At 35.8% G+C, this 16,691-nt stretch overlaps 1 long non-coding RNA gene across 1 annotated transcript; it reads right to left on the bottom strand.

Moving 5' to 3' along the window:
• Positions 1-1,355: 1,355 nt before the first annotated feature.
• LOC110272828 (uncharacterized) lies at positions 1,356-15,700 on the bottom strand. The gene is made up of 3 exons (XR_008010360.1): positions 15,498-15,700; positions 15,273-15,330; positions 1,356-1,464 (listed from the first exon to the last, which is right to left on the bottom strand). It is a non-coding gene; the product is annotated as an uncharacterized LOC110272828 (long non-coding RNA).
• Between the last annotated feature and the right edge of the window lie 991 nt (positions 15,701-16,691).

Here is a 16,691-nt window from a genome sequence, read left to right as displayed (position 1 = left end):
ATTGAAATATTTCTTTACCAAATTCCATCTTCTAATAAAAGAAAATTCTTTCCTGTATCCTTTTGATCTTTTTCGATCAAATTTTAGCTAGTTCAAGCGGAGAAAGAGAAAGAAAAAGAAGAATAAGAAAAAATGGTATCAGACTGAACGAGTTTTTCTTCCTCTTAGTTGCACAGTTGTAGAATGAAAGAGAAGATAAAGTTAGGATTTTAATAAAAAAAGACAAATTCTTGTATTTTGTAAAATATATTACGGATAAAGAAAGAAAAAAAATCATTAAAATAGTTTTTAAATTCTGTGTCTCTATATGTCTCAAGTGGAGACTGATACAAAAATTTAATTAAGAGACATATATAAAAGATGTGTATTTATTCCTATCTTCTAAATTAAACATATTGTAAAATGTGATATTATCCTTTGTTTTTGTCTTTACAGTGCATCCAAACACAACCTAAAAGAGTTAGTTAGTAAGGTGGAGTTAATTTTGGTCAAATTTTATGTGCATTGTTAGAAATTTGACTAGGAGGAAGGATCCTCCGCCACGTCATAATACATGGTTAACAAAGTAGAGTATATTTTTTATTTTCTATTTTTTATTTGTGAAATTTGATAAAAATTTTAAAAATATTTTAAAGTTTTATTTTGTTTTAATTTTGTCTCGAAAATTTTTTATTTGTATTAAATATATTTTCGAAGGCTAAATTTTTAAAAAATTTAAGACCAATCTAACAATAATGCATAAACATTATGCTTGATTTGCTTGTATTGAGGGTTGTTCTTATAAAATTGTTGTTGAATTGGTCTTAAATTTTTTAAAAAGTTAGCCGTTAAAAGTATATTTGATGCAAATCGAAAACTTTTGAAACAAAATTGAAACAAAATAAAACTTAAAAAGATATTTTTAAAATTTTTGTCTAATTTTAAAGACTTTATCTGTAACGACCCAATTTTCAGTATGTCTAGATTATACCGAAAATTGAGCACTACCAAATTGTCTTCTTAATTATTATCTATTATTTATTATATGAGCCTGATTCGTTGTTAAAACGTTAATTTGTGAGGTAATTTTTTTCCAAAACATTTAAGTTGTCAAGTATGAACATACATAGATGATATCATAAATAACAAGAAGATAAGCAGTTAAAAGTAAACACACATTTATATAAATACATACATCTCAAGCAACTGACATCATTCAGTCATCCAGCCTTTATTAGATCATAGATCTTAGTTAGAACACCCGTACAAGTAGCTAGGTAATAAATATATACATATATATACATACAACATTCCAGGCTTGATCTATTCAAGGAGTCCCTAAGCTGGCACCCAAGCTAGCCTGGACTCTATACTCGCCTAGTCCCTCTAATCTACTAAAGCGAGGGAAAGTATGTTCTAAGTCTTCAAAACTCAAGTCAAGTGGAACGTCATCAGCGAACTACGGAAGGGTACTCATGCTTCCATCTGAAGGAAGAAGAAAGAGAGAGATAAGGGTAAGAACTGGGGAGTTCTTAGTAAGGTTAGGGTTATTAGTTAAGTTCATTAATTCTGGGTTGCTTAGCAGGCAAATAGCAGAATACAGAAAAACAGTAAATAGGAGATACAAATAAATAAAGAAACTAAGAAATTAGAAAGCAGAACACAACAAAGAATACAAGAAAATAAAACACAAACACAAAAAATAGAATACAAACAAAGAAATCACACATTCATATAACAATCATAACAGAGGAAATGCACAACCAAGTATGATGCATGTCTGTCCTATGCAGACCATGAGCTCACGTGTCGGTTTACACCCTGCAGCCCGACATTACCTAGGAACTAGTCCTAGATATGGCTTTATCTCTGTAGGTGAACTTCGGCCTACGAAATAGCACTCCTGTAAATGAACTTCGGCTTACAGGAATAGTTCAATCACAACACAACAACTTTCTATAGGTCAACTTCGGCCTATAGAAATGGCACCTCTGTAAGTGAACTTCGGCTTACAGAAATGGCGCCCATGTAAGTGAACTTTGGCTTACAGGTATCACAACTCTCTGTAGGTGAATTTCGGTCTACAGGAGCAACACCTTGAGATACACAATTGATATTTACTGTAGGTGAACTTCGGCCTACAGGAATAACAATGCTCTGTAGGTGAACTTCGTCCTACAGGACCACGAAAAAGCAGCAGATGAACATACAATAGAATATCATGCTGAAGGTTGTGGTAGGCTTAGAGAAGGGGGGTTGAATCTATGCCTTCCTTTTCAGTTGCTGTTTTGAACCTTTTTAAACAAAATTACAATTCTGATTCTGTTTGAACTCAGCAGCGGAAATTTATGAGACAATTTATTTTTGTCTCATGAATATCAAAAAACAGAACTTAGCAGAGAAGAGAAAAGAGAACACCAGCATATATCCTGGTTCGGTTGCCTTGTGCTATGCAACCTACATCCAGTCTCCTCCACAATTATGGAGGAATTTCACTATAGTTAACAGAATTACATACACCAATTTCACTCACAAGTTCTATTCCAACTTGACATTGGCTATGCTAACTCCTAACTATTCACCCTTAGTGCTAACCCAACTAAGAAAGGGATATCAAACAGGTACAAGATACAAGACACTTAACACCAATTTCACACTCAAGTTCTAACCTAACTTGACATTGGCTATGCTAACACCTAACTATTTACTCTTAGTGCTAACCCAACTAAGAAAGGGATACCAAACAGGAATAAGATACAAGACACTTAACCAACCTAAAGAAATCTGAAAATAACTCTAGGCTTTTCTCTAAAGTGTATCCCTCAGCCTTTTTCAACTCTTGGCTTTTTCTCAAGCTTTCTCACAATGCCTTTTCTCTCAAGAAATTATAGAAAGATAAGCTTAGAAAAGTACATTACAAACAGTAAAACATGAAGGAGATTGACTTTATCAACAGCCTCTGTGCTATGCGAAAAACCAGATTAGCAAGCCTCTGATTCAGTTCTTCATACTGGCGGAATGCACCTTTGATTAGGTTACACTGTCCAGTTAGTTGAACTTCTTCAAAGAGCTTTCTCAGAACAAAACTTTCAAACTCTGATTTTCTCTCCTTGCCTCTGAATGAACAGCAAGCTCCTTTTTATCTTCATGCACGTTCCTTGGTTCTTCATCCAAGGTCAACACCTTGAGCCTTGAGCTTCACCAACTCACAGATTCACTTTTTCATTTTTAACATCAAAGAGTAATCTTTGCTTCTGACTTTTCCAACTTGTCCGAAAGCCATGAAGAAGTAACTGAACTTGTTTTCCAATGGTAAACCAAATATGAACCCTTGAATACCAACTTGATCCCCAAGTCTTGATTAAGGCCGTAGATACACAGCAGAATGGGGCAGAGAGCAACTTTCCCTTCAAAGCCATCTTCGAATAGTGCAGAGAGTAGGGGAGAAAGGGTGAAGATCTGATGCATGCAAGATGATATGATTTACCTTTCTTAAGCTTGATTTAGCTTGGGATTTCTGTTTTAGCTTCTGTGCTTCAAGCTTCAACTCTCTCTCTCTTGCTTCTTTGGTTACTAGCTTAGGGAGGAACCTTTTTCTCTCTTTCTCTTTCTTACTTTTCTGATACCATAATTTGACTTGATTAGAGAGGAGAGGAACGTTGCTTTGGTAAAAGCAAGTGAGAGGGAATGAGGACTTCAATCTTGTATGAGAAGCTTGGATAAACTTGAATTGTTGGACACGGGCTTGGATTGGATCACTTCTTTTTGCCCGTTTTGATTTTTCAGCCATGTTTCCTCATGGGCTTTGCTAATTAATTTAGTTAATTTCTTAACTCAACAATCTCCCCCTTGATGACAAACATGATTTAAGCAACAATCAAAAGAAAATGAGTTTGAGTAAGGTTTTAGAGACTCCCTTTGAATGATGTTGCTTGCTAATGTGTTGCTCCCCCTTTCCTTTTCAACAGTAGCTCCCCCTGAATCTATGCTTTTTCCTTTTTGTTCCTGTTTGTATTAAGCTTAAAAGGAGCTATTCAAGATGTAACTTGACTAAGGGATTCTAGCAACACATATTCAGCCCAGTATTTCTTATCATGACGACAGCCAAAGCATATTGTAAATCAAAAACAATTTGCAAAAACAAAGTTCAGTTCTAATCCGAAACAAAGTTCATAACAGAATTAGCAGCATCAATAAATTATCAGCATCAATCAACAGAATCAAAAACCAACTTTTAATTGCTATTACTCCCCCTTTTGTTATCAAGGGCGGATAACATGCAAGATCAACAAAAATAGCACTATAAACCCTGCAAGAAAGGTTAGTGCACAGTCAAAATAACCAACTAAATAACCAAAAGTGCATCAGTGTTCAAAGTTATTACAGTCATCCAAGACAAGAAAAGTAGATCAAACAGTAGCAAAATAAACAGAGTTTATGAGACAAAAAATGAGCAGCAGCAGCAGTTTTTATGAGACAAATCCTAGGCATCAGAACCATTTCCTTCCGAGGCAGCATCCTCTTCAACATCAGTGGCAATGTCTTCATCATTGTGAAGGTTATCAATGAAGGTCATGAGCACAGCCACCCTATCCCTTGATTTCTTCAGAAAGTTCTCATGCTTGCTAGCTAACTTCCTTTGTTCCTTGCTCATGGCAATCATGTGATTTGATTGAGATACAAATTCTTGAGCAACATCCTTGACCACATTCAGCAGAGTGGATTTCTTCCCAGTGGAAATGAAAGTACCCTCGGTGGAAGGAGCAGGAGAATCCTCAGGGACAAAGTCCTCATCTTCATCATCTAGGACGACTCTTTCAGATCTAGTGGGTCCTTTGTTCTGTTTCACTGAACCACCCCCTTTAGGTATGAATGTCTATTTTCATATGTCTCATTGGTCAAGTCAACACCAAAATACTCAAATATGCAAGTTAGAAACATGCCATAAGGAAGTGCTTTATCTTTTGTACTTCGAACAGAATCAAACATGTATCTAGCCATCAAGTATGCAAAAGAGATTTCTGTTTTTGTAATAAGGGCATATAAAACAAGTGTGTCAGTGTAAGAAACCCTTTGATATGAACCACTTTGAGGAATCAAAATGTGGTTGACAATGCGGTGTAATTGAGCACGTTCATATCCTAGGGCTTTGTGAGTGGGTGTGATGCCATCAATTAAAGAAACATGTTCACAAATGTGAGCCAATGCATCAAGATAAGAAATTCCAACACCTTCATCCCACTTAACCGAAGTGTAAGCACAAGGCCCAACATCAGTATACTTTAATGCATCACTGACAGTTTCATTATTTAAAAAAATGTCTCTGCCCTTAACATAAGAATGCACACTTCCTTCATGGTAAGTCATGTTCGCATAAAATTCTTTGACCAACTGAGGATATACGGGTTTTTTGATGTAAAAAAGGTGATTCCAGTCTAAAAATTCCAAGTTTTCAACAAAAGAAAAACCTTTCTTTTTCAAATCAGGTAAATCAGCCAGAAAAGATGGACATAGAGTACGATACTTAATAACTCCCTCATAAAAATCGTGGTTCATGGCAGATTTGAAACGATGGGGGTTAAAGTCTGAGTGAGATGTCATATAGTGTGATTTGTGAGCAAAAGGATCAACGTCTGGTTCTCTAACAGATGAGAGAGGAACTCAAGCTTTACCTCTTTGAGAACGTGATGGAACAGACCTAGATTTTGGTTGTGTGGACTCAGGTGGAGGTTCTGGTGCTGCAGGTCGCTTTCCTTTGGATGAACTCGGTTTCGATGAACCTGGCTTGGATGGTGTGACTTTCGGTGGTGGTGTTGGCTTGGCAGAGGCAGGGAACCTTGAAGTGTTCTTGGTCCGAGCCATGGGGTCACAGCGAGGAGGAGAGGTAGGAGGAGAAGGAGAAGGGGTAAAGGTTCGGTCTTGAGAGCGAGTGGAAGGCTTTGTGGGTAGTTTGTAAATCTTCTCACGAGGAGCCCTTTTTGCAATGACTTTCTTCCTCATTTTGGTTAAAATGATGCTTTTGATGAAAGGGAGATAGTGGTGTGAGAGGGAAGAAACCGAAGGGTTGAGGAGAAGTTATGGAGGGAAGAGAGGGAGTGTTGGTAACCGTACCCAAAAGTAATTTTCCAAAACCATGCAACTGCATCATCATCTGAAAAGACTTGACAAGACATGACATCATAAAAGAGAAGATCTTATTTGATTTTTAAAATTAAAACAGGAAATTAATTTTAAATTTTGAACAACTGAGGATATACAGGTTTTTTGATGTCAAAAAGGTGATTCCAGTCTAAAAATTCCAAGTTTTCAACAAAAGGAAAACCTTTCTTTTTCAAATCAGGTAAATCAGCCAGAAAAGATGGACATAGAGTACGATACTTAATAACTCCCTCATAGAAATCGTGGTTCATGGCAGATTTGAAACGATGGGGTTAAAGTCTGAGTGAGATGTCATATATTGTGATTTGTGAGCAAAAGGATCAACTTCTGGTTCTCTAACAGATGAGAGAGGAACTCGAGCTTTACCTCTTTGAGAACGTGATGGAACAGACCTAGATTTTGGTTGTGTGGACTCAGGTGGAGGTTCTGGTGCTGCAGGTCGCTTTCCTTTGGATGAACTCGGTTTCGATGAACCTGGCTTGGATGGTGTGACTTTCGGTGGTGGCGTTGGCTTGGCAGAGGCAGGGAACCTTGAAGTGTTCTTGGTCCGAGCCATGGGGTCACAGCGAGGAGGAGAGGTAGGAGGAGAAGGAGATGGAGTGAAGGTTTTGTCTTGTGAGCGAGTGGAAGGTTTGGATGGAAGTTTATACAGCTTTTCACGAGGAGGTTTATGAGCAATGGTTTTCTTCCTCATTTTGTGGTTATGTTTTAGGAAGAAAGAGAGTGTTAGGGGTAGTGGTGAGAACCGAAGGGATAGAGGAGGAGTTATGGAGGGAGGAGAGTTATGTTGGTAACTGTACCCAAAAGCAAATTTCCAAAACCATGCAACTGCATCACCATTTGACAAGACTTGAAAAGACATGACATCATAAAGGAAAAGATTTTATTTGATTTTTAAATTAAAACAGGAAATTAATTTTAAATTTTGAAACGCAATCAGAATTAAATTGAAACACTTTTTGGACCAAAGTCAAAAATTAAGTTAGCCAAAAAGAAACTTTTTGGGCCATTAAACAAAAAATTTTAAGAAAACTTAAACACACACTTAAACATAAGAATGTAACATTCATATTGGGCCCAGATGTGGTTTGAACAAATGAGACACATAGGACTACCCAGATCTGAATTGAGGTTGGCCCAGAATGATTTTTCACTAGCAATAAGCCCAGAACACGCTGACTAGAAGGAAACATTCATCATCTGCCCAGAATTGTCTCATACCTGTTTATGAGACAAAAAGCTCCAGCAAAAACATCAGCACTTTTTAAACAAGGAGTCATAACTCAAAATTCCTAGACAAGTCCTAAGCAAGCAGAATCTATCCTCAGCTAATGGTTTAGTAAAAATATCTGCTAATTGCTCCTCTGATTTAACGAATTGAATACTAATATCCCCCTTTTGGACATGTTCTCTTATTGAGTGAAATTTCACTTCAATATGTTTAGTCCTAGAGTGCAAAACTGGATTTTTAGAAATATTAATGGCACTCATATTATCACACAGCAGGGGAATATTTTCAGCATTTAATTTGTAATCAGCAAGCTGTGTTTTTAACCATAAGAGCTGAGAACAACAAGAGGAAGCAGCTATATACTCAGCCTCTGCAGTGGAAAGGGCCACTGTTGGTTGCTTCTTACTTGACCATACATTCAAGGACTTCCCAAGGAAGCAACATAAACCAGAAGTGCTCCTTCTATCAACTCTATCACCAGCAAAATCTGCATCACAATACCCAACTACAGAAAAATCATCAATCTTAGGATACCAAAGACCAAAATTAGATGTGCCATGAACGTATCTAATGATCCTTTTAACTGCAGAAAGATGTGGCTCTTTTGGTTTGGATTGGAACCTAGAGCACAATCCAACACTTTGCACAATATCGGGTCTAGAGGAAGTTAAGTACATAAGAGAGCCAATCATTCCTCTATACCTAGTCTCATCAACATCTTTCTCAGTCTCTCCCTTATCTAATTTAGAATTAGGATGCATGGGAGTTCCCATGGGTTTGGCATTTTCCATACCAAATTTCTTAAGTAATTCCTTGGCATACTTCTCTTGATGAATAAAAATACCTTTTTCAGTTTGTTTAATTTGCAGCCCAAGGAAGAAATTAAGTTCACCCATCATACTCATGTCAAATTCACTTGTCATGAGTTTTCCAAATTCAGAACAAAGGGATTCATTTGTTGATCCAAAAATAATATCATCAACATATATTTGGACTAGAATAAAAGAATCATTAGAGTTCTTGATGAATAAAGTTGTGTCTGTGGTGCCTCTTTGAAAACCATTTTTCAAAAGAAAAGAGCTAAGTCTCTCATACTAAGCTCTAGGAGCTTGTCTTAAACCATAGAGAGCTTTAGATAGTTTGAAAACATGATCAAAATGCTCTTTATTTTCAAAATCAGGAGGCTGCTCCACATACACTTCTCTATCTATCACTCCATTCAAAAATGCACATTTCACATCCATTTGGTATAATTTAAAACCACAAAATGCAGCATAAGCTAAGAGAAGTCTTATGGCTTCCATTCAGGCAACAGGGGCAAAGGATTCATCAAAGTCTATTCCTTCTTCTTGGTCATATCCTTGAGCCACTAGCCTTGCCTTGTTTCTTGCAATGCTACCATCTTCTCCCAACTTGTTCCGAAAAATCCACTTGGTGCCGGTCACTTTCTTTTCACTTGGCCTTGGAACCAAAGTCCATACTTGGTTCTTTTCAAACTCAAGGAGCTCATCCTCCATAGCTTTAACCCAAGAAGGGTCACTTAGTGCTTCTTTGACGTTTTGAGACTCTATTTGTGAAAGAAGGACAATGTTTGATCCTTCATTTGTCCTTTTAGTGGAAGACCTTATTTGCACTCCATGAGATATGTCCCCAATGACAAATTCCTCAGGATAATTCTTCAGGAATCTCCATTCACGAGGTCTGGTGGACTTGGAGACAGATTCAGTCACCAAGGGATTTTGGATGCTGCTGGCTGCAGGATTTCCTTCAGATTCATGAGACAAAATGGAATTGTCTCTTGAATTTTCAGCATTTGCTGGTTCTGGTTCAGCTTGTCCAAAATTTTCTCTTCCATGATTTTAAGCAGTTTCATTCTCCTTTTGAGCTTGATTTCCTGCATCATAATCTTCCAAAATGCTTTGCACCAAGTTAGTATCACAAAATGCAACATGTATGGACTCTTCAATAATTCTGGCATCTTAATGATAAACCCTATATGCTTTACTAGTAGTGGAATATCCTACAAACAAACACTCATAAGCCTTTGGATCAAATTTTTCCAAATTTTCTTTGTTATTTAAAACGAAACATTTGCATCCAAAGATGTGCAAGTAATCTAAGTTTGGTGGGTAGCCTTTCCAAAGTTCATAAGGAGTTTTCTTCAAAAATTTTCTTATGATTGTTCTGTTTAAAATGTAGCAAGCTGTGTTGACCGCTTCAGCCCAAAGGAATTTTGGAACATTACTCTCACAAAGCATAGCTCTTGTCATCTCTTGTATGCTTCTATTTCTTCTTTCCACAACACCATTTTGTTGTGGTGTTCTTGGACAAGAGAAGTTGTGAGATATTTCAAATTCCTCACAAAAGGATTCAAACAAATTATTTTCAAATTCAGTTCCATGATCGCTTCTTATAGAAGAGATTTTTAAATCCTTTTCATTTTGAATTTTCTTGCAAAAAGGTTCAAAGGCTGAAAAGGCTTCATTTTTGTGTGCAAGAAATAAAACCCAACCAAACCTAGTATAGTCATCCACAATTACTAAACCATAATGTTTACCACCTAGGCTTTGAGTTCTTGTTGGACCAAATAAATCAATGTGTAGCAACTCAAGTGGTCTTTTAGTAGAGATGTCTTCCTTTGGTTTAAAAGAACTTTTTGTTTGTTTTCCCATTTGGCAAGCATCACAAGTGATGTCTTTGTCAAGCTTTATCAAAGGGAGATCTCTTACTAATTCTTTCTTTACAAGTTTGTTTATTTGAAACATACTTGCATGGCCTAATCTCTTGTGCCATAACCACTTTTCAGATTCTCTAGAGTGGAGACAAGCTACATTTTGATCTTTTAGTTCATTAAGAGTAAGTCCATACATATTATTGAAACGTTTGGCAACAAACATCACTTCATTTGTCTTTTCATTTACAACACAGCATTCAAGCCTTTTGAAAACAACTAAATATCCTAAATCACACAATTGACTTATGCTAAAAAGATTATGCTTTAAACCACAAACCAAAAGTACATCATCAATGAAAGTAGATTGCTCATTACCTACTTTTCCAATAGCAATGATTTTACCTTTACCATCATCTCCAAAGGTCACAAAACCTCCATCATAATTATTTAGTTTGATGAAGTAGGTTGACCTTCCAGTCATGTGCCTTGAACATTCACTATCCATGTACCACATGTCCTTTTTGTTCTTGGATGCTAGGCAAATCTGCATGAATAGTTTCAAGTAGCCTTAGGTATCCAAACTAATTTGGATCCTTTGAAGTTAATCCATCTTGGTTGCCTAAGTGCATTGAAATCACAAACAACATTGTAAACTTTGTTTCCTACAACTCTCTTTTCAATGAAGCATTGTGCATATGAGTGACCAAATTTCTTACAATTAACACAATGATTTTCTGATGTGTGCCGCTGAAATTTAGATGAGTTATATTGCTTGAAATGATTAAATGGTTGGAATTTTCTGGTTTTTGGAGGAGAAGCATTTCTTTTGACAAACTGATTTTTGTTATAATTATTTTTCTTTGCAAAAATGTTTTCACCAGAATTTTTTTGAATATTTTTACCTTTCGAAAATGAGGTTTTGTTGTAAAATGGTGGTTTCTTGAAAGCATCCTCATTTTTCGAAATGTAACCCAAACCTGGCCGGTTTGAACTCGGTTCAGTTTTTTTTTAATGCTCAGTTTCACTTGTGTATACTTCATCAAATTTTTTAAATGTTGGAGCATTTTCAACACCGACATTGTTTGGTATAGTTTTGGTATTTGATGAAGAAGCCACAAACTTTATAGAGGAAATATTAGAAACTGCTTCTTCCTTGGCTATGTAGCCTAAACCAGATTTTTCAAACAATGGTTTTTGACTTGCAAGTAATTTGTCCAAGTTACTAGAACCTTGAGCAAATTTTGCTAAGTCACCATTCAGCCTTTTAATTTTGTCATTTAATCTTTCATTTTAGCAATTAACTCATGTGAGGGATCCACAATGTGCTTTCCTTTTAATTTTTCAAGTTCAGATTTTAGAAATCTGTTTTCTTCAATGATGTCTAAAGCACATTCAGTTTCCTTCACTTTTTCTTTTAAAAAATCATTTTCAGCTCTTAACACATCTCTTTCAGATCTGCATTCATTGTATTTGTCAAGCAGTTTTGAGGTGTTTAAGGTAAGATCATCAATAATAGCATGCAAGTCCTCAATGGTCAAATCATAATAGTTTACCTCATCAAGATTGTTGTTTCCAGCCATGAAACAGTCCTTGTCATCTCCTTCAGATTCCTCTTCCTCATTTGAGTCATTTTCAAGATCCTCCCAAGCTGCCATGAGTACTCTCTTCCTTTCCTTCTTTCCTTTGTCCTCCTTTTTGAGCTTTGGACAGTTTGACTTGAAGTGTCCAGTTTCCTTGCAATGATGACACGTCACCTTGCTCAAGTCTGTCTTTTGCTCCTTTGAACTTGAACCTTTGTATTTGCCCTTGCTTTTTCATCATCCTTCTAAATTTCCTAGCAAAAAACAAAAGCTCGTCATCTGAAATACCATCACTAGACTCACTCTCTTTCGGTTCTATTTGTGACTTGAGAGCTATTCCCTTTTTCTTTGAGTCTGTGTTTGTGTGTGTGGCTTCATAGGCAAGGAGTTTTCCTCTCAGCTCATCATAGGTTATGGGACTTATATTGTTACTCTCGGTTAGGACAGTGGCAGTTGTTGTTACTCTCGGTTAGGACAGGGGCAGTGTTTTCCCACTCTTTTGTTAGGCTTCTAAGGAGTTTTCTCACTAAGGTTTGTTCTGCATAGTTTGTACCCATAGCATCAAGGTTGTTGATTATGATTGAGAATCTCTCAAATGCTTCATCAATGCTTTCTCCATCCTTCATGTTAAACATCTCGTACTCTTTTCGCAGCATATCAATCCTCGTTTCTTTGACTTGTTTAGTACCTTTGTGTGTAACCTAGAGTTTTTCCCAGATTTCTTTGGCTGTCTTGCATCTAGACACCTTCCGGTATTCTTCAAAGCTGATAGCACAATGAAGAAGGTTGATTGCTTTAGCGTTCAGCTCTATCTTCTTCTTATCATCTTCATTCCATTCAGCTTCTTCTTTTGGAGTCACCACTCCATCAGCACTTGTTTTTGTTCGGATCTTTGGACCGCTCACAACGATCTTCCATAGGTTGTAGTTAATGGATTGGATGAAGATCCTTATCCTTTCTTTCCAGTAGGAATAATTCTTCCCGTTGAAGAAAGGTGGTCGGTTGTTTGACTGACCTTCAGTGAGGGTGTAGGCAACTGTGGTTGTGCCCAAGTTGTTCGCCATTGGATCTTTGCTCCAAGCGGTTAAGCTTGATTCTTGAGACCTCAGCTCCTGATACCAATTGAAGGTTGTGGTAGGCTTAGAGAAGGAGGGTTGAATCTATGCCTTCCTTTTTAAGTTGCTGTTATGAAGCTTTTTGAACAAGATTGAGTTGCTGTTTTGAACCTTTTTAAACAAAATTACAATTCTGATTCTGTTTGAACTCAGCAGCGGAAATTTATGAGACAATTTATTTTTGTCTCATGAATATCAGAAAATAGAACTTAGCAGAGAAGAGAAAAGAGAACACCATCATATATCTTGGTTCGGTTGCCTTGTGCTATGCAACCTACATCCAGTCTCCTCCACAATTATGGAGGAATTTCACTATAGTTAACAGAATTACATACACCAATTTCACACTCAAGTTCTATCCTAACTTGACATTGGCTATGCTAACTCCTAACTATTCACTCTTAGTGCTAACCCAACTAAGAAAGGGATACCTAACAGGGAAAGATAAGCTTAGAAAAATACATTACAAGCAGTAAAACATGAAGGAGATTGACTACATCAACAGCCTCTATGCTATGTGAAAAACCAGATTAGCAAGCCTCTGATTCAGTTCTTCATACTGGCGGAATGCACCTTTGATTAGGTTACACTGTCCAGTTAGTTGAACTTCTTCAAAGAGCTTTCTCAGAACAAACACCTCAAGTTCACTGGTTATCTCTCCTCCCTTTCTGAATCAGCAGCAAGCTTCTTTTATCTCCTTGCATGTTGCTTGGTTCTGCTTCCAAGGTCAACACCTTGAGCCTTGAGCTTCACCAACCCACTGTCTCACTTTTTCCCATTAATCCTCACAATGGGAACTTTGCTTCTGACTTCTCCAACTTGTCCGAAAGCCAAGAAGGAGTAACCGAAATTGCCTTCCAATGGTCAACCAAATCTGGACCATAGAGATGCAACTTGGTCCCCAAGAATCTATTGTGACCGTTGATTTGTAGCAGTGAAGAACAGAGATCAACTTTTCCTTGAATGCCATTTTTGGATAGTGCAGAGAGTTGGGAAGAAGGGATGAAGATCTGATGCATGCAAGATGAGATGGATTACCTTTCTTAAGCTTGATTTAGCTTGGAGTTACTGTTTTAGCTTCTGTGCTTCAAGCTTCACTCTCCCTCTCTCTTGCTTCTTTGGTCACTAGCTTATGGATGAAGCTTTTTCTCTCTTTCTCTTTCTTACTTTTCTGATGCTATGATTTGACTTGATTAGAGAAGTGTACGTTGCTGTGGTGAGAGCAAGTGAGAGGGAATGAAAGCTTCAATCTTGTATGAGAAGCTTTGTGGGATGGATACGGGCTTGGATCCGGTTTTCATTAAGCCACCCGTTTGGCCCATTGGATCCTTTGGCTTTGATTCTCTTGGGCTGTGCTTGATTACTTATCCATCAGCCTTGCTATATCATTTTCATACCATTTGGGCTGCTTGAGATTTTGTTGGCCTGCAATATGAAATAAATAATTAGTAACATATACTTATTAACACTTAACACTAATTATTTATTTTGCCCAAAAATAATGTTTGTCATCATTAATTAATTTAGTTAATTTCTTAACTCAACACATGCCATAAGACTTAACTCTTTATCTTTATCCTCTTTTCCTCTCTTCTCTTTGACTTTTGATTCTGCACTTGTTATCTTCTTTATCATCTTTCCACAATCATAAATCAAGCATCACAACATCTCAGTGATTTCATTTCATAATTCTCTGTATACATCATAACATTACAATAGCACACTACTATTCAGCTTTTAACTCCCTCTCTTTCTAATATGATTACAAGCTTCTAAATCTTGTTTCATTACTTTACATACTTCTATACCCTTTCTTATACCTTTCCTTAGGTATTTAATAAAAAGAATTAGGAAATTCTAGACTCAAAACTGCTTTCCTAAAACTTTTCGAGAAAATTGACTTTTTGTCAATATTTTATTATTATTAATAAAATAATATTATTAATAAAATAATACTTTTAATATTTTAATATTAAAATAATAATATTTTATTCAACTTTTAAAAATTACATTTTGACCTTTGAACTTTTTGAAAATTATATTTTGATCCTTTAACTTTTAATATTTGCACTTTGACCCCTTAACTTTTTTTTAATTAACTTTCAACTCCAAACTTTTTAATAATTATAATTTGATCCCAAATCATAAAAATCAACATTTTTCTTGTCCTTCAAAGACCAAAAATATTTTTTTCAAAAGTTCATCAGATTTCAGCTTGATTTTCAACTAGTTTTTCAATCTTTTCGATAACTGATTTTTACCTGATTTTGACCAAACCAAAGAACAACGTTTTAGCCATCAAATACACATAAAAAACACATCAAATATCATGAATTTTATGGCTGAAAAGTCACATTTTCCAGCAGCAACAACAACAATTTCAGAACCATCAAAAACTTGATTTTTAAGCATTAAACAACAAGATTTCATGATCAAACCATCACACAAACACCCAAAATCAAGCCTCAAGCAACAAGATCTGATTTAACACTTCAAGAATACAGCCAATCATTGATTAATCTATCAAACCTTACCTCCTTTACAGCTGCCAAGAATTGAACCAAGAACAAGCTTCCAAAAGTACTTTTACGCCTATTTTAACATCAAAAATAACTTTAGAACCATATGAACTATGAAGGCTGAAACTTCATGATGATGAAAAGAAGGTTATTCTCACCTTAAAGCAGTTAGAAATCACGTTTACTTAGAGCCTATGGTGATTGAACTAGAAATCTAAAGAAAAAACATGAAGAAAACACCATCAACTTGAGTTTTCACCATGGCTGAAACTTCAAGGAGGAAGAGCTGCCATCATATCTTGATTTACTCCTTGAAAAATGACATAGAAATGAAGAGGAGGAATAGGTGAACACTTTGGTCGGATTAAATTTTTTATAGGGGTTTTAGTTTGAGAAAGAACGGAGAAAGAAGCTCAGGTGTTCATGGAAGTTTTTATGGAAGTTCTTCCATTTCTCTCTCAAGAATTTCGAATTCTAACTTGTTTAGAAAGTAAAAATGATACTAATGATGATACATGGGAGGCTGTGTGGTTAGGATAAGAATTATTCTAAAGTTTGGTGTAAAAATATCTCAAGAAAGGATAATTACTGAAACTAGATGTATTATTAGAATACAAGTGTTTCTTACATTTCTCTTAAAAATCCTTTGCTTGTAGAGCAAGAAAGAAAACATGTGGTAGATAACTCTGGGAGAGCCACGTGTCACAAGATGCTGACTCATAAGAGTTTAATAATAAAATATCATTCAAAAGATAATTACTAAAACTAGATAAATCAGATTACATTACTAAAGGATAAGCATGAGCTTTACTAGTATAAATGGCACTAATAACAAGATAATCATGAGAATAAAAGATATATGATGAAACATTAGCATTGCTAAGTTCATCTAAAAATGCCGGTATTATCCATTACCAGCGGATTTATAGCTCAGTTATTATATTACTAAATATAGATCAACATTAACCACAGCAGAAAAAATAATAATATAATATTCTAAATAAAATAATAATATATGAATATTATATTAATATAATTTTTCTCTCGAAATTCGAAACCGATTCGTCACATAGAGACTAACCACAGAAATAAAAAATTTGAAATTCGGACTCAAAGTGGCTCAAAAACGCAACTTTTCACGACGTGCTTATTTAGATCAGGAGAGGTGTCTAGTGCAGTCAAACTGCTGACTCAGCAGCTTGATGACACAGCACCTGTGCAGCAGAGATGCTTATATGCACTAAAATTCCTAAAAATTTTATAAAAATTATGTTTAATCCTGAAAAAGCGCCGTTTTTTTAGGCTAGGCCGTTATTTATGAAAAAAAAAACTGAGTTAGACTATACCAAATAATCATAAATATACCTTTGTTATGGTTTCGGAAACATTTCATTGTTTTGTATTGGTATTTGGATTTATTCTACTTTTTTTAGT

Source organism: Arachis duranensis, chromosome 6 (genome assembly GCF_000817695.3).
Source record: "Arachis duranensis cultivar V14167 chromosome 6, aradu.V14167.gnm2.J7QH, whole genome shotgun sequence".
Lineage (NCBI taxonomy): Eukaryota > Viridiplantae > Streptophyta > Magnoliopsida > Fabales > Fabaceae > Arachis > Arachis duranensis.
This window is presented reverse-complemented; position numbering and strand designations above follow the sequence as displayed.